Source organism: Ambystoma mexicanum, chromosome 7q (assembly GCF_040938575.1).
Source record: "Ambystoma mexicanum isolate Mex_15411 chromosome 7q, UKY_AmexF1_1, whole genome shotgun sequence".
In the NCBI taxonomy this organism is placed as follows: domain Eukaryota; kingdom Metazoa; phylum Chordata; class Amphibia; order Caudata; family Ambystomatidae; genus Ambystoma; species Ambystoma mexicanum.
In genome coordinates, this window is record NC_090941.1 from 116,136,214 (window position 1) to 116,163,427 (window position 27,214).

Below are 27,214 nucleotides of genomic sequence, written 5' to 3' on the forward strand. Positions count from 1 at the left end.
TCATCCTATCTCATACACTCCCACCCTCCCCAAACACTCCTACACACCAACAAATACAAATTTTGAACAATGTTTCACCGCGCTGTCTGCGGACGACCGCGAATCAAAGATGGCGGGCACTACCGAAAATCTGATGCACTTCATGCTCCACGCCGTCCAATCAGCGAACACGCTTAATGTCCGCGAACATCACGCAAGCCAATTGGCCAATCAGGACACTGTCCGCGGAGCGAACAGGGAAGTCCGTCCGCGGACCGAACACAGATATCACTAATTTTTTTTTACCTACGTTTTGGTCATTTTAAAAAAAACTACTGGACGGATTTTCACCAAATTTGCAAAAGCACGCTTTCGGGACCGAGCCGCTGATCCTGGTCCAAATTTGGTGAAAATCCTCCATCCAGCGGTTTGGGCTGTAGACGCGAGCAAAAAAAATTTCCCATTCTGTCTATGGGAAAAAAAAAGTTTTGGGACCCCCCCTATAACTTTGCCCCCCCTGCAAAGTTTGGTGAGGATCCGTCCAGGGAGAGCGAAGTTATAAGCCGCCCAAAAAGTGCTCTTCCTATGGAAACACCAACTTAACCATAACTACATGGCCACTACTGTGGCCATGTAATATATATATATATATAACGGGACGTTATGGTTCGAAGTAAAACCGAAAAACCCTTGAAATTCGCCAGTTATGGTAAGCTAAGCAACCATAACTCGCGCCACCACTGTGCACTGCTAACACTAACACCCAGGACATCAAAGATGACATCAATAATTTTTGGGCGTCAATGCAATCATGTAGATTATACACAGTTGCTAATGATACTGCCTCTTGTTTCCTTACTTTACTCTCCATACATAAGGACCAAATTTGTATGCATTGTAGTCTATTCATGTTTTGTGTGTAGCAGTAGAAATATGTAGTAAGTGATTTATTATTAGCTACTTAGTACATGTTTCTCAGTACGGAAAAGTCTGATACAGAAGCATTTAACGTTTCTTTATATAACTTTGCAAAATTACAAATATAGCACCTCTGTGGTGTATGCTGCAGCCAATATCTACATTTCTGTATGAGTAGGGTCCTGTACTAGAAAGAACACTGCAATGGAATGTTATTTACAACACTACATTGCGTAATGAAGTATGTAGTTTATTACACATCTCTCGATAATCCCTGATACTTTTTTGCCAACATTACAATCACAAACCCTTGTATGAAAAGTAAATGCACATGTGATGTCATCAATGATATTTGTGATGTCATCTTTGATGTCCTGGGTGTTAGTGTTAGCAGTGCACAGTGGTGGCGCGAGTTATGGTTGCTTAGCTTACCATAACTGGCGAATTTCAAGGGTTTTTTCGGTTTTACTTCAAACCATAATGTCCCGTTAGCAAAGTTTTTTTAGTGAATTTCACAGGTTTTTAGTAGTGCAACTTAACCATAACGTCCCTTTAATAAAGTTTTTTTGCTAAAGGTCATCAGTTTGTAGTAGTGGCACGTAACCATAATGTAAAGTAACATCTGACTTAATTGCACACCTTGCAGAGAATGCCACATGACCATATGCTGGCGTACAACACAGTGACGTGTCCGAGAGTCCGTACATACTTAACAATAAGATGTATGCCTTGTGGACAATGTGGAAATACATTTTTTATTGATGTAGGAACTTCCACCATCAACATTTCCCTTGCACAGCTCCAACACTTATTCGTAGTCAGCCATTAGCAATGTAGTACACATTACATACTTTTAGCAAAAGTACTAGTTATCTGAAAACGACATGAGCTAAGGCCATCCCTCCTCCCCAAGAAACAGCACCACTGCTGTAATGAAAGAGCATGAGAAACACTGCCCCTACCTTACAAATAACAAACACACAACATTTTCCCCCCATCCACCTACCCCCCCATATTAGTTTATGGTGCCTCTTTCCTCATTTCTGTTCGCAACTTTCCTTCTTAGCTGTCCTTCCAAAAAAAAGCTAACTGTAAACAAAGTAAATGTTCCTTTAAGAACCACCTTTCACAGTGTAAACATATATTTTTTTAAATCGCATACACTCCATCTACTTTATATTTCTCAGTAAAGGAAATAGACGCAATAAGATTTGCCATTAAAAATCTAGATTTGCAAAGCAGTAACGTGTGCTACTAAAAAATAGGATTTGTCACTGTAATCTGGGATGCTTGTGGTGGATTACAAAACAAGATCCTTTTCCAAGATGGCCACCATAGAAAGGGAAGGCGGTTGTTCCATACATGGCCCCTCTTCACTTTCCATGGCAGCCTGCAAAAAGCAAAACTACGTGCCGTGACGCAGAACCTGAAAATGAACACACAGCGACGTACAACGTAGCACGTTACATTTTGAAATAATAAACTGCTTTGTAAAAGAAAACATTAACATTTTAGATTTTGTAAAGTACTTTTATTTCACAATAAACTGTTCAAGACCATCTGACTATTCCCATTTTCAATCAAATAGTAACTTTGTTTCTTGGGTCGTCTTCGGAAATGTTAATCGTGATGCACACCTTGTTCTTTCCGCATACGCAAAGTATTTGCTTTCGATAAAGCAACCGCTTTGGTCGCACAGTGATTTCCAAGTCGTCGGCATGAACTTTGGCCTACACCACCATAAAAGATGTTATGTTACTCCTAATGGCCACTCCAGCGTATATGGACAAATGGGTCCGGGCTGGTCGTCCCACAAAACCGTAATGGTTAGGCAGCCGGTCACGAGTACGTGCATCTGGCATGCAAAGAAACCATCACTTGGCATTTGGAATCCATGGCAATCACAGTACGGCAGAATGTAGCTGTTCGGAAAACGTAACAGAAAATACGTATCAATACCCAACCTTCACCATACAATTTAAAAAAAGACAAAAATAACGTGGGAACTGATACACAAATCGATGTGGTTATACATGACATTTTAAAGAAATAATATCATTGAACATGGGTGAACCTAGTGATACCCTACAAACGGTGCGAATCTGCACTCTCCATAAGTAAAAAAAAAAATGACAACTACACAGAAAGATAGTAACTCAGTTACATTGCCAAAATTATTATTGTGGTAATGCAAAATTAAAACTCGTTCCGGTGTAGAGTCATCAAAAATAACGTACACGATATTTACCATCTCCATTGTCTTCGTTAAACCCAGACAGCAATGTACTTGCACCAAATAATCTTCTTGAACTGATATTACATGAGTCTTACAAACATTTTGAATACATAACCTTATCAAATGGTATTTTTTCCAAACTTTCACTCCCTGCATTCCTACTGAATTTTCCCTCTCGCTCAAGGTCAAAAAACAATTGACCCTTATTGGTTCAGTCGGATGCGTGGGCCTACTGAGCTTGTAACGAAAAAAGCAAACCAAGTGACCTTCACTCAGATTGAAAATACATTCTGACTTTGCAACAACATATCTGAATGCATGCATGAGAACTGGTACTCCCATACACTTGCAGACCCGCTATTTCCATCAAACAGGTCAGGTGGCTGCCTCAGATTTCAAACTCTAGGACGCCAGTCAGACTGCAATATTGTAACACAGACGCAGTAAATCTTCGCCTATACTTAGTGGACACTATATTGAGCAGCAACTTCCAATTTACTGTATGACTTTGGTGACAAGAAAACAACACTTTTTGACTTCCTGCTGCCACATCCCATGCCAGCCTCATTAACGCTCACCTTCCGAAGCAGTATTTAATAAGGTTAACAAGTGCAATGGTGTGTTGTTTTATATGTGTTAGCGGCGATGTCCGCGTACACGAAAACACAAATGAAAGATGGCGGGCGCAGCGAAAGAATCTGACGCACTTCACGCCGTTCAACATCCAATCAGTAAATGCGCCACATGTCCGCGGACATGACGCTATGGGTTAGCCAATCGGTATCTTGTCCGCAGAGCGAACAGGGAAGTGTGTCCGCGGGGCGGACATAGATATCACTAATTTTTTGAGACACACTTTCTGGTCGTTTTAGAGAAAACTACTGGACGGATTGCCACCAAATTTACAAAAGCATGCTTTTGGGACCAAGCTTCTGCCGCAAATGTGGTGAAAATCCGTCCAGCGGTTTGGGCTGTAGGCGTGCGCAAAGTTTTTCCCCCATTCAGTCTATGGGAAAAAAATACGTTTTGGGACCCCCCTATAACTTTTCCCCTCCTGGACCAAACAGCACCAAACTTTGCAAAAAAATTCACAGTGGCCCATATACCTTATTTGCAAAGTGGATTTGTCCAGGGGGAGCGGAGTTATAAGCTGCCCAAAAAGTGCTCCTCCTATGGAAACAGCAACTTAACCATAACTACACAGCCACTACCGTGGCTGTGTAATATATATATATATATATATATATATATATACATATATATATATATATATACATATATATATATATATATATATATATATATATATATATATATATATATATATATATATATATATATATATATATATATATATATTTGTGAAAGTGTGTTTGTATGTTCGGGGTTGGCTACAGCCCCATAACAGTTGGTGGGCTGACATTTTGGCCCAAGGTCGGCATACCAGTCTGGGGTGAACTGGTGATAGTGACATTTGACCAACAAAACCCATTCGTCCTCCACAGGGGTGGAGCGGGGTATGGTCCTCTGCTACCAGTATAGGCAATTTGGGGAGATTGCCGATTTTGCAATATTTCAAAAATAGGAAGTTACGACACAATAAAACATTCAGAGCTATGGCAGACTCCCATGTGTATGTCAGCTACAGACCTGGGCAATGTTGCGTGGTACCGCTATTATATTAATTATATGTACACATTGCACCCTAACATTTATTTGTATTTGTATTTATTGAAAACTAAGGGTGTCATTTCAAACAGAAATAACTTACAAGGGACGCAGATCCTTGGGTAACGTGCCTATACAAAAAAATATTTATTGGATTCGAATGAGGCAGAACAAATGAAAAAGCATAAGAGTAGGAACATATACCATTGGCAAGGAGAATGGACAACACAAAAACATTGTTGTCATTAAGAGTCTAAGACCAGTACTATTACAATTACAGAATGCTCCTGGGGTTGAAAGCAAAAGAGGTGGGTCGTGTGGTTTGCAGGGCTCCTTGCATCGCTAGCAGTTTGAGTTTCAGCCTCATTTTGAAGCATTCCACTGATAAAATTGCTTTGAGGGCCTGGGGATAACGTGGAATGGGTCAATTAGAGAAAAGGAGAACAAACTGGAATAGACACAGGGAGGAGTGGCTAACTGATATTTTGCAGTGAGACAAGGAGCAGAGCGTCCAAGCGGAAAAGTACAGTCAAAGGCAGTCAGCAAGGTAAAGGGGGGGGGCAAGACCATGGATAGGTTTAAAGGTAAGTAGAAGGAACTTGAAGAGAGAATAATTTTGCATGAAGTGCTAGCCAGCATGGTGATTGTGCCTAGAGGTGGGGGTGGAGCTGTGCAGTTTGGAAAAGGTATGCGTCGCAAAGTTAAGAGGTTTGTTGGAAGAATTAAAGGAGTAGAGGGGAAGACCACAAAGTAGGTCCATGCAGTAATTCTGCTTTTAGAAGTGTAGAGATTAGGATTCTCAGATGAGTGGTGCTTCAGGTGTGGGCAAGTGTTCTAATATTTAGGAGTCTGTCTGGCACTGGTGGCAGTGGCCACTCAATGAGAGCCACACGTGTGCATGCTGTGGGTGAAGGAGTGAGAATGGCTGGGGGTAGATTGAGAGAAGGGATAATGGAGTTGGCATTAGAGGCAGGGAGAATGATGACTTCCTTCTTTCAATGGTGGAGCATGAGGACGCATAGAGCCGTCCAGTGGTGGATGGCTACTAGAGAGTTGGATATATGTTCAAAGATTGCAGGGCTAAAGGAGAGGAAGGAGCAGAAAATCTGAGTATTAACAAGGAAGAGTTGATAGTTGAAATTAAAGTATGAAATGAGTTTGCCAAAGTGGGAGGTGTAAAGGTTGTAGAGGAGAGAGCCGAGGATAGATCCTTGGGGAACACCCAAAGGGAAAGGTGTCTGGGAAGAGGTGCTGGAAATCCACAAGCTGGAGCATTTGTAGTAAGCAGCCAAGATTGGAGAAGAGGTTGTGGGTGCCGGGTGGGATGAAGATGATAGGCAGGATAAGAGTAGTGTGAGTGGGAAGTTGAGCAGAGAAATACTAAATGGAGGAGACAGCCAACTCAGAAGGGCTAACACGAGCCAATTGTGTAAACATCCTGATCATGAGACCAAATCCATCACCTTTATTGAAGAGGTGAGAGGAGTAAGAGAACGGAGCATGTCTGGCAGTGTTATGATGGGTTTTGGTGATAGTCATCATAGAGAGTATGGGGTAATGGGAATGTAAGGTATTAGTGAGAAAGTAATTTCAGTGCAATTGATTGGACATTCCAGAGACTCATAGTGAGACCATAAGGGGGTAGGAAGTTACAAAAGTACACAAAGGAAGGTGGGTAGGGTTGATGAGGTAAGAGTGGGTAGGATGGGGATACAAGGAGTGGCTGGAGTGGGATTTGGGAGGAGAGTAAAGAATGGGGAATAGGGAAGTGGGAGGATGGGGGGGGGGAGGCCCTGGGAGATGGAGAGGGAAAGAACAGTAAGGACGAGGAATATGAATATTTAGAGCATTGTAGGCAGGGAGAGGTGGGGGTGGGCATCAGGGTGGGAATCTGATAGATCACAGATGCAGTGTAAACTAAAGATAAAACACATGGATAACGAGATCTATCTAGTCTGTGTATGTCCATGACTGCTGTAAAAGCACATGGTCTAACTAGTCTGTAAATAAGTTTTTGATATTCGTTTATAAATTGGATCACATATTCACTGGTCAATGTATACCAAGAGCACTATCTGAGAAACCACTTTTATTATCACATGTGTATCAGCTTAGTGGGTCAAGAACCCATTGCAATCCCACTGAGCTTTGAGCCCAGGAGATGCAAAATCCAGTCTTTATCCTCACTGTGATTGAAATTCCTGCTTTGTAGGTAACACGTTATTGCAGAGGCTAAATCCAGTGAGTGATCACGAGTGATCATGAACTCGTCGACACAGTCTTTCATCCTTCAGCTCACTGTTTTAAACTATGTCTGACAACTGGTAGCAAAGAACCACAAACCATTATCATTTCCTGTTTAATCAGCCCAGTTCCTTCAAGAAAACACCATCACAAACTCTATTTAGTCTACAGCTTTGTGCTGTGCTTTTATATAATAACTATATCATGGATTCGCAGCTAAATAGATACCTACTGAAAGTTAGAATTAACAAAACTCTACAGTTGGCATATTTCGAGCCCAACACCATAAATCCTACATAGTGTCCAGTTTGCTTTTCTGCTCTTGGATCTTGATTGTATTGCACTTGCATTCCGCAATAGATATAGATAGCAATCATGGACCATGACTTTCTAAACTGTTTATTGCCTGGGTTGCTGCAATACATTAGCTTCACTTTAGTCTTTCTAACACATCATTAAAAACCTGGTGAAGTGTAGAATTTTCAAACGTTCATGTGCCATGCTGGTCTGGAGCCTGCTGATTCCAGAGCCATTAATATGGTATTTTCCTTTGTTGATAGGTTTCACTAAGCATACCCACTATGCTGATGGCTTCAGAACACAATCATTCTATATATAGTTTCATAACATTTTTAGAAGCTAGCAGATTTTATTGACATTGGAAATAATGACCAAATGGGTAGTTAGTAGTCAGTCATACCTTTCTCGGTTCTTGGTGCTACGGCAGCGCCAATCCAAACTTCTTGGCATTGTGCAAGCAATTCGGAAATTGGCAGGGTGCAAGAGGCAGCACCAGAGGGACCTCGTGGTTCTAATGTGGCATGCAGTACTTAAAACACGACTCCAAGCAGTTCAATGGCAGAAACACTAGGATCCTGGCTGTTTTGGATCTCAGGTTGCTGTGAGTCCCAATACAGGTGCTCAGAGGCAAGAAGAGTCCTTTCCCCATGCTCCCCAACATGGGGGAGGCTGGCTCACAACTGCAGGGGTACTTCAACATGGTGAGGTCCTGGATACTGCTGTGGCTGCCAGGGAGACAGGTCTTGCTTCAACAACAGGTCACTCCTGAGGTTGCTGTGGGTTCTACTCTAGGGTCTCAAGGACATGATGAGTCCTTGTTTTTGGGCTCCTAAACATGGGGGAGGCTGTCACACACCTTCAGGTGTCCTTCAGCATTATGAGGCCCTGGGCAGTAGTGTAGCTGGCAGAGATGCAGGTCTTATTCCAGCAGCAGATTCACCCTCATGGTCCCTGGGGATAGAGCTTGCCTCTGCCTTGGTACACCTGTCTTCTTCTTACAACTGGACAACCTTGGAAAGGGCTGCTCTCCCAACAGGGTGCAACACAATCTTCTTCAAGGATTGAAGTTCAAAGGATGGTTCAAATAAGTGGTGGGAAGCCCCTTCTTTTAAAGGCAAATCAGGTGATTAAACTAAAAAGCGCCTACTTCAGGGGTCCAATCCCAGCTCTTGGAACTAGTGGAATGTACCTTCTGGCATCACACCCAAACTGCTTTCTGCTACAGGAAGTGGAGGGGACAGGAAGACAATATAGAGGCAGAGAGGGACAAGATGCAGACCCTTCCCCCAGCTATCAGGAGCTCCCTATGTCCATACTAACCATGGCCTTTCCCTTCTCAATAGAATTAAAGGCCTGCTTCACCCTGATGTAAGGCCTAACCTTTTGTGAATGGGTGTACCCTTTGATTCCTGTTCCGAGGGCAGCTTCCTGTGGAGTGACAGGTTACCTGCACTCACAAAGGAACAAGGAGAGGCAATCCCCCAGGCTACGTTCCTGTCAGAAGTAACAAGGCCAAGCCTGTCTGGGGATAATACACATAATCCCATCACAGCTGAGCTGGGTTCACATGGCTGACACATTATGTGAAATATATCCATCATACCATAGCTAAGGTATGGCTGTTTTAAAGATGTATCTGCCACTGGGAGGGTAGACTCATGATTACTGGGGTTTGGTACAGGGGTGCATGTCTTAAATGCAGCCTCTGTGCTGCAGAGACTTGGCTCTCACTCCAGCTGTCAAATAGGCACCAGTGACCTCTCAACCTGCTCTGTGCCACTGGTAGAGCAGCACCTGCAGATTAGGATACTGATACAGCAGGGCACATGTGCACTATGATTTTGGTATTATAAAAATAAAAAAAACAGGGCTTTTATAGACTTGCCAGATCGCAATTCCTCGGTTACTTTGTCATCTATGAAGAAATAAGAATTAGTAAGGCACGGTTGTTGAATAGCCTTGTCTTACCTGCTTCTTTTCTTCAACCTTATAAAAAAAATCAAGGTCTTTTTTCCTTTTTCTTCATATAGGTTTAATAGAGGGATCACTTTGTTATTTGAAATGTTTTATTGTGCAAGCAATTAAATGGGTTTAAGCGTTCCTTATATTCCATACATCTCAAATGGGGATTGTTCATGAGGAAAGCAATCAGAATACTTTATTTCGGCCAACAGTTATAAACAGTAATAAAATAAATACAGATCATAAAATACATTATGAATATGGCAATATATAAATAAGTCAATTCTTCAAAATTGTTAATATGTTGGTATTCATTTTGGTATTTTTTTGTGAACTTTTATGGCTGTTTGCTGAAATAAAGTATTTTGATTTTGATTGGTTCATGAGGAGAACAAGGGGAGGATGTGGTAAAGAGATGAGGTAAAGAGATAGGAGGCAATCCATCAACACTGGTTTTAGTCTCCTTAAGTCCAAGCAATGCCAACATGAAGTTATAATTCAGAAACAACCTTCTAATTTCCCCATCACCTCAATCATTGCCTCACAGATGGCATCACAAAGTATCATCATTGATATCGCTGACAACATCAAGTATGCCATCACCAGTGCAATTAGTTATGCTAACCTTTGGAAATAGGTACAATTGCTGAATTTGTTAGTGCCTTCTTTGCAGATACTGCATTTGTGTAGCCAACACAAATAAAAATGGCGGCCAAGAATGCAACCAGCACTTCTGTGACCCAGAAACAACACATACTTCTTCTATTCCTTAGATGGTCAAGCTGTAGTATGTATGCGCACCGCTTTTACTGATGTTGTACAGAGGGTAGACCCCGCCTTTTCTAGACCCCACACCCCTCAAACCGAATGCAGATAACTTGTCAGGATGATCAATAGTTCTGAGTGTGTAAAAATCGGACTTGTAGGGCTTAAGAGGGCAAGAAAACACATTTTAAGGGTTACATGTATTTTTTGGGGTCAGAATGTCTTCCACAGTAGAGAGTATGTTAAGTAGTACAAGCTTGTCATAGTTACTAAAAAATCTAGATTTAAATCTGAGTAGGAATCAAGTTATGATCAAAACTAGTTTGGTCAGTCATTTCGTAATTTGATCAGCCATTTGTGTTAAGACAAGTCAGGAAACTCTAAGATGGATGCTAGATACAAAATGGTTGATTTTTACAAAGTCATGATGATCTCAGTGGATTAATTTTTCATAGAAGTTCATGAAGAGTCCACTGGTGTAGAAAAAGCTAGGTGATACCTGTTCAGACTAGTTCTGAGTATGTCAGAATACAGCAGCCGCTGCCACGATCATGTACATCACTCAAAGTATGGAAGAATCCCACATTTTTAAGGTCTGCCTCACGAAGACTGGGATCAGGCAGACAGGGAGGTGCTCACAATGTTTTTCGCCGTGGATTACCGTACCAGATGCGGTGGTGCTTGCCATGGCGATGATGGCACATGACACGCCTCCAATCACGTGTCCTCCTACAGCCACAGTCACGTGTACCCCACGTTGCAAGGACGCCACGATATAGCCCTGCCTCCAACTCCACTCGCTGCTTCTGATCTCATGTTTTGATATCTGTAGCAACATTGGAGTGTTACTGGATCTTCGTTTATGACCCTGGCCTGTTTATTGGACCTCTGTTTTGTCTTGCCCTCTTTTGTACTGGTCTACTGGTTACGACTTCGTATTACTCTTGACTTACCTACGCACTAGAATTTTCTCTGCTCTGCTGGTGGCTGATGACACGGACCGCTCACGGATTGTGATTGCTTCTCGGACTTGGTTTACACTGCTTCTGGTTAGCGACACGGACTGCTCATCGTTTACCCTTGGAATCAGACTCATCTACATTCAGGAACTAGTTCTGCACTCAGGAACAATGTTAGGCGTCCTCGTGCCGATGGGTACAGGGACCTTTGGCGCCAGGCTAGAGATTGCCTTACAGCACCCTTGGACACTAGGCGTCTGCGTGCCGGCGGTACAGGGTTGTTCTCTCAACGCCATCCAGGGGATTCTGGAACTCGCTGTATTTTCATCAAAGGACGTATTCCTTTTATGGAACTGTTCCCTGGTCACACTGGTAAGTACAATCTCCATTATTTCTTTGCTATTTCGACTGCTGTTTTGTCTGCCACTCCTCCTTCCCTAATATTGGTTCCATTTCCCATCCTCAGAGTTGCTATCATCTACCCTGGCTGAAAATATTGGCACAATTCCATATACCTTCAGAGACCTTTGTTTATTGTCTCAAGTTAGTTATCTTGGTTTCTGTTTTGAATCATTGTATTATTGCCATAGACTTGTGTTAACCGCACATTTTTTCCTTGCAGCCATCGGGTTTCCAGTGTGTCCAAACCATCTTTCAACCAACTGAACTCTCAGTCTGTCCTTTTGTACTCCTGAGTCTTACATTGGTGGGAAGAACTTGCTTACCTCACGACGAGTTCAACCCACCACCAATAGTGGCAGACTTGGTTTTCTGACAGAGAGACAGTTAAGGCAACGAACTCTGGGGTGAAGAAGGGGTTGGATAAGTACCAAAGCCAATCAGGATGTTGTATGTTAATTATCAAATTGCCTCACTTTTCAAACTGTATATAAGAGGCTGAAGTCAAGAGAGAGTTGGGAGTTGCTGAGTGTTCTGCTTTGTGCTATATACTGTACCCTGACTTGCTGTACCCTGGAAGAATAAAATGCCTTTTCAATCCAGCCCAAGTCTTTGCCTGCTTTCATACTTGGTCTCCAGAATGCCTTTCCTGATCCAGAGATGCCAAGACACTAGGGAGGGAGTTGGACCCTCCTGTACAATGTGGCTTCTGCACAGTGTAACATCTTTTGTACCACTCCCCAAATTGTTGAAAGGATCTACAACTTAACATTGGGGACATTAGAATAATCAGATCCCTTTGATCACTACCAGGATATCCTCCTCTATGTTTCTCAATCCCAGGAACATATTGATAAGCAAAGAGACATTATTCCTGCCTTTTCTGTATGATGTAGTCATCAAAGTACTAACAGAGTGCACATTGTTACACTCCAGGCAATGCTTTTCAGTGTAGGAATGGGGAATAGTATATTTGGTATCATTGGTTATATCTAGTCCCAGCAGAAGGCTGCTTTGATATAGGAGATATGAAAGTAGAATCCCACCCTTGGAGTGATCATAACTCTCTTATTGTGACATATTTGATGGGGTGAAACAGACAGTTGGCAAGTTAAATAACGAGAAAAGAGTTAGGCCATGTAAGTAATAAATATGTGGCCATTTAAATGGTCCCAACATTATTCCAAGACAAAATTACCTTATTTCCCAAGTGGAACTAGGTCACGTGCCCTAAGCCCCACCCACCTTCAATCACTGCTAAACTGTTGATACCTTCCTGTTTTGTTGCAATTTTGCCCTACTTAAGCAGCCCATCAGACTCTTTTCCTTTGCAGTTGGTGAGTAGGTGCAAGTGTACCAAGGTCACGTGCCCTAAGCCCCACCCACCTGCCAATCACTGCTAAACTGTTGGTGCCTTTCTGTTTTGTCACCCTTTTGCCCTGCTTAAGCAGCCCATCAGACTCTTTAACTATGCAGTTGGTGAGCATATGCAAGTTGATCTAGGTCACGTGTCCTAAGACCCGCCCACCTGTCAATCAATGCTAAACTGTTGGTGCCTCCCAGTTTTGCCTACCTTTTTCCCTACTAAAGTAACCCTGCAGCCTTGTTTCCTCTGCAGTTGGTGAGTCGGTGCAAGTGGATCTAGGTTATGTGGCCTAAGCCCCACCTACCTTCTTAGCCCTGCCTCTACCTTTCTGCTCTTAACTCTTAGATCAAGGGTGTCTCTCGCCCAGGTGTCTGAAGTGAAGGGCAGACAAAGAAAAGGGAAATTCTTGTTTGGACCTGTTCAGACCGGGAGGACCCAGGTCCCGAACCAGTGCTCAGACGACAGGTAAGCATACACCAACATGTATTTTCTACCTCTGTCCGCACAGGCCATCCTCACCATCATGAGGCAACAACATCAACGATACTGCCCCTCCTCTGAGGCATGGACACCACAAGGCAGCAACCTCACCCACATCAGCCTCAAGCCCATCAGCACCCCCACACCGTCCACAACACAGATGTTGATGCTCGCTCAGCTCTCACCCATGATGCAGACATCACAACATCATCACTACACACAACCTTGACACCATCTTCATCACTGAGACCTGGCTGACACAAAACTACACCCACATTATAGACGTCCTTGTTCCTGATGGCTACAGAATCCAACAGGTAGACTGGCCGGGCAAGAAAGGCAGAGGCCTCCCAGTCATCCATAAGAACTTGTGGCCCTGCACCAGACTTGACGCCAACAACATTGGCTCCTTCAAAGTCCGCTCCTGCAACTTCCCACACTCCTCAATGCACACAGTCACCTTCCATCTCATCTACAGACCACCCAAACCCAACACCACTTCCATCAGAGATTTCACTGACCTGGCCACCACCATGTCCCTCAGGCATGCAAATAACATATTCCTAGGCGACTTCAACCTCCCAGACAACAAGGCCACCAAACCAACGAAGGAATCTCTCCTTGGCCTTCTGGACACCCCCAACCTCACACAGCACACGAAAGACCCAATGCACGAGAAAGCTAACCTCCTCGATGTGATCAGCACTGCACTACCTTCCCTCAACTTCAGTTCTCCTCTCCCGCTTGACTGGTCTGACCAACTGGCCATGCCTTTCGACATCCCGCACACCCCACCAGTCAAGCACTCCCAGCAGAAACCCATCAGCCAAACCTTCAGGTCCTTCAAGAAATTCCCAGTGTAAGCCCTCACGGAAGTCCTCGACAAATTCCACCTCACAGGGACCGAACACCCCCAACTGAACTGCGACTCTCTACTGGAAGCACTCAACAGCACCCTCTCATCCTCCATCTGGTGCAGCTCCAGGACAGCATCTGACCTGGGGCGCCTCAATAAACTCAGAGCAACCAGCAGACAACTAATCAACACAGCCAAGGCCGCCTACTATCAGAACACCATTCCAGAAGCCGACAACAAAAAGCAGAGCCCTCTTCAATCGGTCAAGCAATGCATCAACCCACTACCTGAGCCTGCTATACCACACTCCATCAAAAAATCCACCGCCATCAACACCTTTTATATCTTCAAAATCAGCAAGATGGGCCAGCACATAGACACCAGCTCTGCACCCACAGTCATACCTCACATCCCTTCTCATGAACTCACCACACCCTGGACAACAGTCAAGACACTCTCTACAGAGGACATGGTAGAAACCCTGGCCACCCTCAAAGCCACATTATATACAGACAACATTCTCCTAGCATCCATCCTCTAGACCCTCCCCACAGAAGCTCTCCTTCACTGCCTGGAGATAATCAAAATCTTCCCTAACTCATGGCACCTTCCCATCAACCCTAAAGACATTACAAATCCTCCCTTTACTAAAGAAACCCACTCTGGATTCCAACAACCTAGGTGACTACCGACCCATCTTCCCTTCCTAGGTAAGAGAAGAAGCTCTTCTCCAGGCCAAAAAAGACTCATACAATAACCGTATTGCATCAGCACCATCAAATACTGAGGAATTATTCAAAATTCTCAAGGAACTCGAGTCATCTGTAGCCCCCCAGACTCCTGTCCCAAAGATATCAACTGGTGCACTAACATCCAGACAGCACTCCTAGGCAAAATTGCCACCCTTGAAACTAAAATCAGAAATAAACAAAAGCCATTACAGTTGGACCAACCACTGCTCACAGCCACACCTAGCTCCCAACACCGAGCTAACCCACCCATAAAACCATTCGCCTTCTCCCCTCTTACCATCCCTGAAGTAGAAGGAATCATAAACAACCTCAAACCGTGCAATTGCCAAGGAGACCCTTGCCCAGCTCCTATCATTAAGGAAGCTTCGTACCACCTTGCCTCGTTCATCACATCTTTCATAAATGCCTCCTTCAAAACGGGTATAGTCCCTGACAACCTCAAGGATGCATGGGTAATCCCACTACAAATGTCCCTTGACCCCAGCATCCCAACTAACTTCGGACCCATCACTACGGTCCCGTTCCTGCTTTAGATTCTTGATCACGCAGTTTACCTGCAGATCCAAGACTACCTCGAGTCTAACAAACTCCTGGGGCTAAGACAATCAGGCTTCCGCCCCAAACACGGCACCAAATCAGCTCTGATTGATCTGAAAACTCAGATGGACACACTAAAGGACAACGGGAAGCTTGCTCTACTCCTTCTTCTCAACCTTTCTGCGGCATTCGATTTGGTCAACCACCAAATACTTTGCCAACATCTCAAATCCGCTGCCTACTTTTCTGACTCTGCTAATGCCTGGATCCATTCGTTCCTAAGCAACAGATCTATGCGGGTATTCTCACCCTCAGCATTGGCAGACCCCTCTCCCATTCTCTGCGGTGTCCCTCAAGGCTCTTGTGTATCGCCTACACTGTACAACGTATTAACCAAGCCCCTTTTCAATGTGCTTGACTATCTGGGTGTATCTCACACTAACTACGCGGATGACACCCAGATACTCATTCCCATTACTGGTGACTACACAGTCGATACCAAAGCCTTGAATGATGTCTATCTGGTCATCCAGGCCTGGATGGCTCAACATGAACTTTGCCTCAACAACGATAAAACGGAGCTCCTACTACTAGGATCCACTTATCGTCTTAACAAACTTAACCAAACCTATAAGTCCTTCACTATTGACGGCAACGTCATCAAGGTCTCCAAAGACACCAAAACATTAGGCGTTTATCTGGACTCCACCCTCTCCCTGAACAGACAAACAAATGCTGTTAGGTCGGCCTCTGCTTTCACATGTAAACTTATTACCACCTGCAGACCATTTCTGAACACTCACAACTGCACTACATTGGCTATAACACTCATCATGTCCAAAACAGATTACTGTAGTGCCCTCTACCTAGGGAATAGTCAGTCTAACCTCAATAAACTTCAAACTATTCAAAATAATGCCATAAGGGCAGCTCTCAATATCCCTAGACGGTCCCATATCTCCATATTTAGACCTGACCTACGCTGGCTCCCGGTAAAACATAGAATTGCCTTGAAAATGCTAGCCTTGACCCACAAATGCCTAAACAACAATGCCCCACCTTACCTCACATCGCGTCTTGCACTTCACTCCTCTTCCCGTCCCACCAGATCAGCCCAAATTCACAGCCTAACCCTGCCTAGATTCAAACTCCAAAAAGCGGGTGGCGTGAGCTTCCCTGTCCTAGCTTCCAAACTGTGGAATACCCTGCCAACTCACATAAGAACTGAACCTTTGTTCCTAATGTTCAAGAACAACGCCAAAGCTTGGCTGTTCACCCAGAAAGCATAAGGTTCCCCTTGCTAGCCGGTTCCCTACCTGTAATATATCTTATCTGTGTATATATGCCACACTGTATCGTTCATAACTTGTATTTTGTATTTATGTTACCTGTAAATCTGGACCTTTGTGAATATTCTTTTGTAACCTGTATTTAAGATTATGCGCTCGGTTGCCCATGGCAAATATTTACAAATAAACCAAACTTCAAACTTCAAACAACTGCAGCAACAAATCAACACCAACAATCTCCTCCAGACCTACCAATCCAGGTTCAGACCCAGATGCAGCACAGAGACAGCAACCATGCAGGTGGTCGACAACGACCTCAAGATCCATGACAACGCCCACGCCTGCCTCCTGGTTCTATCCAACCTCTCTGCTGCGTTCGACGCAGTAGAATATCATGTGCTCATGAACACCCTACATCGGCGCATGGGGATCAGTGACCTTGTCCTACGCTGGTTCAAGTCCTACCTTGCTAACCACCAACAGTTTGGTCAGATGGACTCCTCTAGATCTCCAATGCTACCCATCACCTGTGGAGTCCCACAGGGTTCCAACCTCTCCCCAGAGATCTTCAATCTATATATGGAGCTGGTGGAAGCCCTCCAAGCCATGCACAGCATCCACATCCACCAATTGTCAACGACACCCAGCTATACCTCAAGATTGACTCCATAACGGACATCTACAGGCTCAAAACCTACTTCTCGCTGATCCAGTCCACGATGTCCAGTGCTTACTTGAAGCTCAACCCCTGCAAGACCGAATTCCTACTCCTCACCAATAACAGCAAACACCCAGTCATATAGACCAGGCTATCAACCATGAACCCTGAGGGCTTCACACCCAAGCTCACCTTGTGCGCCAAGTCCCTCAGGTTCCACATCAAAAAACAACTCTCCTCAAAGACAAATATAGCTAAAGAAACACAGGCAGCTCAGTACCAGCTCTCCCTACAGCATAAAGTCAAGCCCTTCCTCCCTACAGACAGCTTTACATCCACTGTTCAAGTACTGGTCCTATCCCACCTAGATGGGAGCAATGCCCTTCCTTGAGCCCCTAAGAAGTGTCCTACACGTGGCTACATGACTCATCAAGGTCTACGCAGACATGACCACGTCATCCCAGACCTTATCAACCTTCACTGGCTCCCACTGCATGCACACATCATCTTCAAGTCTTGCTGCATCATCTATAAGGCAGTTGTCCTCAAGTCACCCAGTTACCTCAGAGAAACTCATCATCTGTATCGGACATCGCACCGCCAGAAGCCAGGATACATGCAGACTTGAAATCCACTGCTGCAAAAATGAAAGGATCAGGAAACAAGCCTTCTCTGCCTACACCCCAAGACTATGGAACCTCCTCCCCGTTGGCATCAGACTCGCCCACAAGCCCCTACAATTCAGAAAGAAATTCAAGACCCACATCTTCAAGGAGTCTCTCCTCATCACCTAGGCCATCACGTCCCCCGCCCCACCTGACTTGCTAGACGCCATCCATCCCTCTACTCCCCACCACCCTGTACAGATGTATCCCTCTTCTGTGCCCCTCTGTATCCTACCCCCACTGTATATCTGTTTCGTTGTTACCTCTGAAAAGTGCTCCATTGTGTATCTGTATTGTTGTATACCTCTGTAAAGTGCTCTGTTGTTTCTGAAAGCTAGATCCGTGCTCAATATAATAATGACAATAATAATAATAATGACCATGTGTGAACTGCATTTCTCTTGCCCTTGAGGTAAAAAGTCTATGATTGATAGCTGAAGACCTAACCAAAGCGGTAAACTCACTTAGACATGATGTTGATGTTCTGAAAAATGATACCCAGAAATGGATCGATAAAGAATCATGAGGTCATCATACTAGCCAGCCCAAAACACAGCATCGACCTACTATGAATAAGGTTCGGAATTTGAGAACTGCAGGCCTATCACTATGAAACCAATTGTCATTCCCATGTACATAGCTTTAGAGGGCCTCTAAGATTAGCTGTTGTTGCAATGAAGATACTCTGTTTTTCATTAATGTTCCTAAAATAACAACCCAGTGCAGAGAAGGGAGAGATTGACTAAAACATATGTATTGGTTGTTTTAGAGCTAAACAGGGTTGCTTCTCTAATATTCGAGAACACATCAGGGATTCATATTAAAATAAGTGATAGACCTGAATGATGCTGTACCACAGATTTGTCTAACCTATTCCCACTACTAGAGGAGGGCTTGATCAAGGCAGCACCAATGATCAGGTGCTTTACGAAGTGAATGAGCGGATAACAGGGATATTAAGTAACTATTTGATGAAGCCCTATAAAATAATTTTGACTAAAGAGAAGGCAAATAAAAAAACTGGTCAGTATGACCAAGAGTGCAGAAGTAAAAAGACAAAATTGATATCTGCCTGTTATGATGTGTCCTAGAACATGGAATGCAGTTATAGAATGTGCTTGTAGAAATACAGCTCCAGGTTCTAAGCACAGCAGTTGGAGAAATAGAGCTGGTGGGAGGTGTGCTGTGGGTTGCTACGTGTATACTTTAAAAAAGCATGTTGTGTAGCTTACCAGTGATGTGGACGTGCTCCATATCACTTCCCTGAAATCAACAAAATCCTGTGACCAGAGTTCCACATTGACCAAGAGGAAAGAATATAAAAAATGGTAAAGCAGAAGAAAGAAGCTAAGACCACAGAAACATGGGAACGTGTTATCAGTGCAACTAGAAACAAAGACCACAAAGCATTCTGGCTGATTGCCTACCTGGGAGACAGAGAGGAGGGCAGCCCATTTGAGAATGCAATCACAGAAGACGCCTGGTTTAGTTATTATGCCAGGATAGACCACATTTTCTAGATAGTGATGGAAGCATTGATGGCCCGATTTCGGGTCTGTAAGGTATCACGAGAGAGCGCTTAGAGTTTTTGCTTCCAGAAAAGGGTGATGCACTAGCATCCCAATGGGAAAGTAAAGCCCCAGGACCTGACAGGGCTCCCATGGATATCTTGAAGCTTGAACCTAGGATTTGGATCCCAGAGCTCTACCTTATGATCAACCTTTTCCGCAGAATAGACAGAGTACCCACCTCATGGACTCAAGCAATGGTTGTCCCTCTATACAAGAATGGGGGGGCACTTCGGGTAACTATCACCTGATCTTGCTGCTTGCTCTCTCAGGAAAACGTTTTAGGAAACGTATCCTCAACAAACTAGAGGACTAGGTAGCCAAAACTAATTGCATCATTGACTTACCAGCAGGCTTTAGGAAAGGAATTAGCACAACAGACCAGGCTTTTCAATTGGGTTTGGTGATTGATAAGTATGTTTCCCTGTCTTTGGGCATGATGTGTTTTAATCAACCTTAAGACAGCTTTCGACAGCATTCCCAGCTCCGAACTGTGGAAATAATTATAAAGAAAGAATATCCCTGTTCCCTTATTGAGAGCTATTTTACAGTTCTTTACTAACAATACTGGAACAGTTAGATGTCGGAGTGGAAGGGTTCCATGTGATAATGTCGCCGGTGAAAAGTAGGCAACTTTTTTTCCCCGACCCCTAAAATTCTTTTCCCCAAATATTCTAGGAGGGGTATAATTATATTTTATTACCTCCAATACTAGAATATTTACGGAAAGTGTTTGGTTTTCTGGAGGGTGCATTTTTAGGGAAATGTTGCCACCTGACAGCCCTTTCCCCGGCAACATTATCACTGGATACCAGTGGAAGGGAGTGTACAGGCCAGTTTCCTGTGGAAAAGGGTGTAAGGCAGGGGTGCATGCTGGCACCCACTCCCTTTTCCATCTGTTGTTTGGTGACATTGTCATCTATCAGTCGCTAAAGTAAGCAGATAAACCAAAAGTGGGTAAGTAAAAAATGAATATCATCATGTTTGCTAATGATGCTTTCCTCATCTCTAGAGCACAGAGTGGCCTTTCTAGGCTAACAAAACAGTTTGTCAACTACTAGGATGAAAAAGGCCGAAAGGTTAATTCAACTACAACCAAATGTATGCGATGTGGGAAGAGGATAACAAAGCACACTAGTCTAACCCTACAAATAGGCGTAACTTCAATAGGGGAAGTTGCATCTTTTGACTACTTGGGATTTAGGCTGAGTAACAATGACAAATGGGAGAAGCACATAGACAAAGCCAATTTCATGCTATCTAAAGGATGTACTGCTATACAGAATTATACTAGGGAGTTTGGTAAAAAAATACTATCATCCCCACACTGGAGGTCTACAGAACCCAGGCAGTGGGGGCAGCAGCATATGGTGCAGAATTATGGGGCTACAAAGGAGCAACCTGTTTAACCACAACATAACATATTTTTCTACAAAACCAGCATATGCTCCCCAAAAGTGCACCCAATCAGTTACTACATTTTGAAGTAGGCCTGATGACAGTAGGAAAAATAACTGCACTGAAGATTTTGTTGTACTTGTCTAACTTATGGTCTAATAATGAAATGAGGACCTACAGGGAGGCTTTGGTGGAACTTATGAGTTGTGATGGAGCCAGTAGAATTTCCTGGCTAGTCTATATCAGGAAAACATATCTTGACCTGCACCACTTCTGGCTTAACTCAAGGTCAATGCAGGGAAACAGTAGAGCAATCATTCATGGCTGCTGGTGAGACCTGTTTGTTGGAAAAATCCATATACATCTGTGGGGCCTATCTAATGGACATAACATCATCATATGCGTGGTTATTGTAAACTGAGACTGAACATTCTCCCATTGGCATGATAAACAACTGGGAATGATAGTTGTCCATACTGTCCAGGTATTTTTGAATCTCATCAACACTTTTAATTTATTTGCCCAGGGTACACAAAAATCTGCCAAAGCAATGTAACACACTGTTTAAGAATCATGAAGTGAGATCCTTAAGGGAGGCGGGAAGTTTGCCTAAGAGTTCTACTTATCCTGATGTTGTGTTCACTATCCAGAGCGTGAAGGAGAAAAATGAAACTGAACATGTTGACAAAATTAACATTTTCTTATTACACACACCAGTCCAGATAACTAATAACTACGAATGGACACTGTTTTAATCCACTGTTTTATAATGATTGTTTTATCTGAATGTATTGTTTTATTTTACTGCCAAACTACTTTTATCACCTTCCACTGAAATAAAGATATGTTGATTGACTGAATGACTGATTGGTCATTGGGGAATAGAGCAAACATTGTGCACCAATGTATCCTCCTGAGGATCATAGAAAAAAACAGATGAGACCATAAAAAATAATCAGAAATTAAAACATATTATTATATGCATCTGCTTCATGTGCTGGATATTGGAAACAGTAGAATCATTATTACTAAGATACAGGATTTAAGTCAATTCTACAACTCACACTATTTCACTATAATGATCACTTTGCACATTGAAAGGGAAACTAAAGTACAATGCATATTAAATTCTGATAGTAACGTTTACTTTTGTACCTGTGGTCCTTGTGTTTCTTCCATCTGCACCACATCATTAGGAGACTTCTTGTACAAAGCAACCCATGAAATAAGCATACATACAATTATTGTTAGTATGAACATTGAGTATCTATTGAATTTCATTAATGATTACACGAGGCAGTCTATGTAGTTCATAGTCATCTACATATAATAATGAAGGACTTTGATTCAAAATAATTAGCAATGAAAATGTTAAACAGGTATGTTATCATACGACATGAACAGAATAATGGCCTTCTAAGAATAAATATGTTGTACTATAAGTGATGAGAAGAGTAGACAACAATAAAGTAATCAAATGAGGAACGCATATTCTCATCATTAAAACATTATCATTACTAAAACATAGAAATGTATTCAACTAATGTAGAATTTTCAAAAATAAATAAATGATCAACTATATACCTGTTGAACATTGCTGGTATCACAGGGAATTGACATCAAAGTTAGAACAACAGTATCCTCCTTTTAATTCCTTTTAATCAAAGTAGAAAGATATTATGAACTAAATATGTATGTGGTAGTAGAAAGATTGTTTCGTTGGATTATGGTTTGTTTATTCAATATAGAAAGACATACACTCAGAATCTAGATGAGAAAATAGCCCTTGAAATCAACTGAAACTCACATTTTGAATTACACATTACTGATAGAGGTACACAGACAAAGATGCCTGACACAACACTGAATATTGTATGTTTTAATATTTTTGCAATGGTACATTTTGAAAAAATAATATTGTAACGTCAATAGTATTAAAAAAACAATTGAAGTTTCAAAAAAGTACATTTTATTTAAAAAAAGTAATATAAAAGCACAGGTCAAATCTGACACATGCATTAAAAAATACCTAATGGTAGTATGTCATACCTACTCTGCCTGAGCAGTTCCAGATGAAGAAGAGTATGTTGCTGACATACTGGCTTTCTCCTTTGTATTATATGTAGTTATTTATAATAATAATATAAAGAAAGATAGTACTATAACAGAAGATGAAAAGATAATTGAAAATGGAAAACAAGATGTAATTACAATTTTTCTTAAATCACAAATGAAGGTAATTGATTGAAATGTATCAAGTGACAGTGTACATCTGCAGTTTATTCGTAGGCAAAGTAACAATTAAAATAAGAGTACTTGAAACAAAGGTGATGTTTCTGTTGATACAGGGAAATTACTAAATGCTGAAGCTTGATCCGGTAGAAAATTGATACATTCTTGAACATACACTATAGAAAACATATATTATATTTAAAACACTGACAACTTAATGCAGTATATTGCAATCTCTAGGCATGTAATAAGGGCTCACCATTTGTATGGTAGAAGTGTCTATCATTTCTTCTGCTGTCCCCGGCTGCACTTCCATCTGCTGTGTCTACATAATTAAATATGGTGAAATTAACAAACAAAAACTAAGAAAACCAGAGATATTACAATTGCTTGATAACAGGAAGGGGACTGACATTGCACTGAATTGTTTGTGTTATACAAAGTTCAGAAAATAAGCATATATATGATAAAAAATATAAAAAGAGGATACTCGATAAAATGCACAATATGACAAGCTTTATTGTATTTTTTGTTTAAATCTATTATACGAGAAATCATTTCAGTAGAAATGGGGACAGATGTTATACAGAAAGTGGAAGTAAGATATACATTTGATATTGGACTGTATTACTTACCTGAATCTGTGTGTGATGAACCACAGTTGGCACGGCATTATGAAGTAACTTACGAGTTAGTCTGAGGCGACCGTTTTTTGTGACTTTTGATGTTTCATACATATCTTCAGAGAAATACATTCTGCACACACGGATTAGATTACCCTTTGCATCCTCAAAGACATCCTTGGCTTGGCTGCCAAGCTTGGAATCTGGGAAGCCACAGTTGAGCAACCATAATCGTCTCCAAGACATGTAATTCGAGAAAATATGCATCACTGTACCAGGAGTCTTAACATAGTTGAAATTTGGACAACAAAAAAAATACAGGAAGGCATTGTTCGATGCTCAAGAAGTTCTAAAATTAAATCTAAACAATGAAATATCAAAGTGGGTCACTGATTTCTAAAATGCTGAATAACTATCAGCTCTCACATGCTTTAGAGGGTATCACACGCCACATTAGAAACCCTCACCCGCCAGCACCCGCTCCATTAGAAACTCTGACCCGCCAAGCTGACCTCCAGCCCAAAAAAGTAAATGTTATTTCAACTGCAGAAATCAAAACCTGGTGTTTTGAACCTCCCTGGTGCCACAAAAATGAGAGAGATGACACTACATTAGATATTTACAAAAGAACATAAATGAATAGATAAATAATGGTGATATATTTGAATAGAAAATATGGAGATAAAATGGGTTAAAATGCACTGTAAATGCATTTTGTTTGATAATGTTAAGTACATTATAATAAACACAAGTTCAATTAACTGTGGTTTAAACAATCTTTAGTGGCGATTCAGCAAGGAAGACAAATAGCTGTGCAATGAGAATATCTGTAGTATAAGGCAGAGATGTTTAGTGCTGGGGATTTGAAGAAATTTATAAGTACTTTGAAAAGTGGATTTGTACCTGAAGTTGACTGCACTTAAATGTGGTTAGTCTATTTATTTTGGGGCAACTATTGTGAGTGCAGGGACAAGGTGAGAGTTACTTTTGATAAGGGAGCGGTAGGGGTGGTTCAGGATTAAGTCCACAAAATAGTTACAGACCATCGGCTTTGGTGACATACATATCTTGATTGTAGGAAAGGGTTTTCGAAGGGAGTATGGAGACATCAGGTCCGAGGGTCCATGTAGGCAAGGGTCGCTTGGACCCTTTGAGGAGTACATTATCTTCGGCACCTGGGATTTGCAGGACAGTGGGCCCACACCCCCACCTCCATTGTGATCGCATGGCCAAATAAAGAAGTGCCTTTGCTATGGGAAGGGTATAGATCAGGCTGAAGTGAGTGGAATAGGTCCAGGCCCTCATCAACAGTGACATGCATATCTTGATTGCAGGGACACAGTCTTCAATGGGGAGTGTGGAGACTCTGGGTCTGGAGTGGTGCAAGATGTGTAACACAGTGAAAGCAGTATCAATAACAAATGTTGATTAGGCTGACAGAGCATAACATTGGTATTTCTACACTCTTATGTATTTATGGTCTATGGTATTTGTGACTTTTTCTAGAACTCTTATTCACTTTTCATCTTGTTAGATCATTATTTTAATTTGAAACCACATACAAAGTTTAAAGATTGTTCACATTTAATTATTCTAGAAACCCCATCTGTATTAATAATTGTAACACTGTAACATGTATAGTACATGAAGAAAAGAAAATATTGGATCAGCAAAGATAAGAAAAAGCGATACGATCTCCCTTAGAATGCATAAATTATGGTTTGTATTGCCACATATGGCTTTATACTTTGTAGTATAATGTAAGACATGTTAAAAACACATGAAGTTGTTTATGTGGGTGCATAACAAAATAATAATTTTGAAATAAATATAACAATATAAAAGATTGTGAAAGTACACAATTGGAAGTTATAACTATAAATATTATATTACATTTTCAAACTTCGTACACCTAGAGGTAATATTAATGACGATTTGGGTATGATGATACAAACCCAGTATTTTCCCCAGATTCACCAGGAAATTCCTTCCATATGGCTCTTACGACACAGGTAGGTATGACCCGACAAACTCAGAATCCCAATCTTACGTGAATCCAGCATATGAACGATCTATAGGCCAAAAGCCTGGGTAAATGGATAGAGAAATAGTTTTGTTGAACTAATGCATAAACACTTTGAACTTTTTTTACATTACTTTAAATAAAGTAGGCAAACATGGGAAATCCAAAACCTATATTATAATATAGGGAGTTCAAAGTCAGATATTTACATATTTTGATATGCAAATGTATATTTAAATGGAAATAGGAAACACAATTGGACTTTTTTGTGGTGAGTTATACTTGTGAAAAAGTAATTTGTGGACTCACTCACAAACTAGACTGATTGGTTTAGCATAACATAAATATAATACGTTTATGAATATAAACAGTAATTGTAAACTGGTATGCAAGGCCATATTGCAAGGTTGGCTCAGTTAAAAGGCATTGACACAATACTTACGTATTGCTCAGAACACACAGGTAAATGGTTCCACAAAGTTGCTGGATCGTCAACATCACCTTTCTCAAAACAGAACGTCTAAGACTGGCGGTCCTGAAATCTCGCTGCTGGGGTACGCATCGTAATGGAGGTTCATCGTTGGATATGTTGGACAAGCAGCCAGAGTTTTCACAGCAGCAACAGTTTTCAACCAATGTTGGCATCAATTGAGATCTGTGGCATCTACACCAACAAGAAACATCCTGCATTCAGCGAGAATCAGGATCCTGTAAATGATCATCACTGCTTTTAGTCGTTTGCATATTTTATTGCTGACTTTCCCTCTCAAGAGTTTCCTCATCTGTGTGTTCCAGTTAATACATGAACCACTGAATAACGGCATACTGTTTTAGGATTGTAATTGTAGAGCAATAACTGTGGGGACAAAATATTTCGATTTTAAAATACATATATACATTTATGCAGCCCTACAGATAAGGGGCGTATCGGCCACTTTTACTCCCTAAAAATAGGCAAATACTCACAAAATAAAAATCGGAAGTACAAATTCTCCCAACAAAAAATAGAAAGAGACCCGCAGGACCTTGTACTCCTGCTTTAACTCACACAGCTCCATGGATAGGTTTGGACTAGTAGTGCACATAGTAACACTAGAAGAAACTACTTTTATTACTACCTAACAGGAAGAAGTAAACATGTATCATTTAATGTGTATGAATAACCTGGGGCAATGGAATAATTATTACCAAAATATGTCAGTTTTTCAGTTAAAACATTTTTACTCGCTGATAAAATACACCCATTTGGAATTGGACTTACATTTTAACTCTGTAAAATATTATTTGACTCCCAACTTAAAATAATAGGGAGTAAAATACTCCCACTTCAAAATATT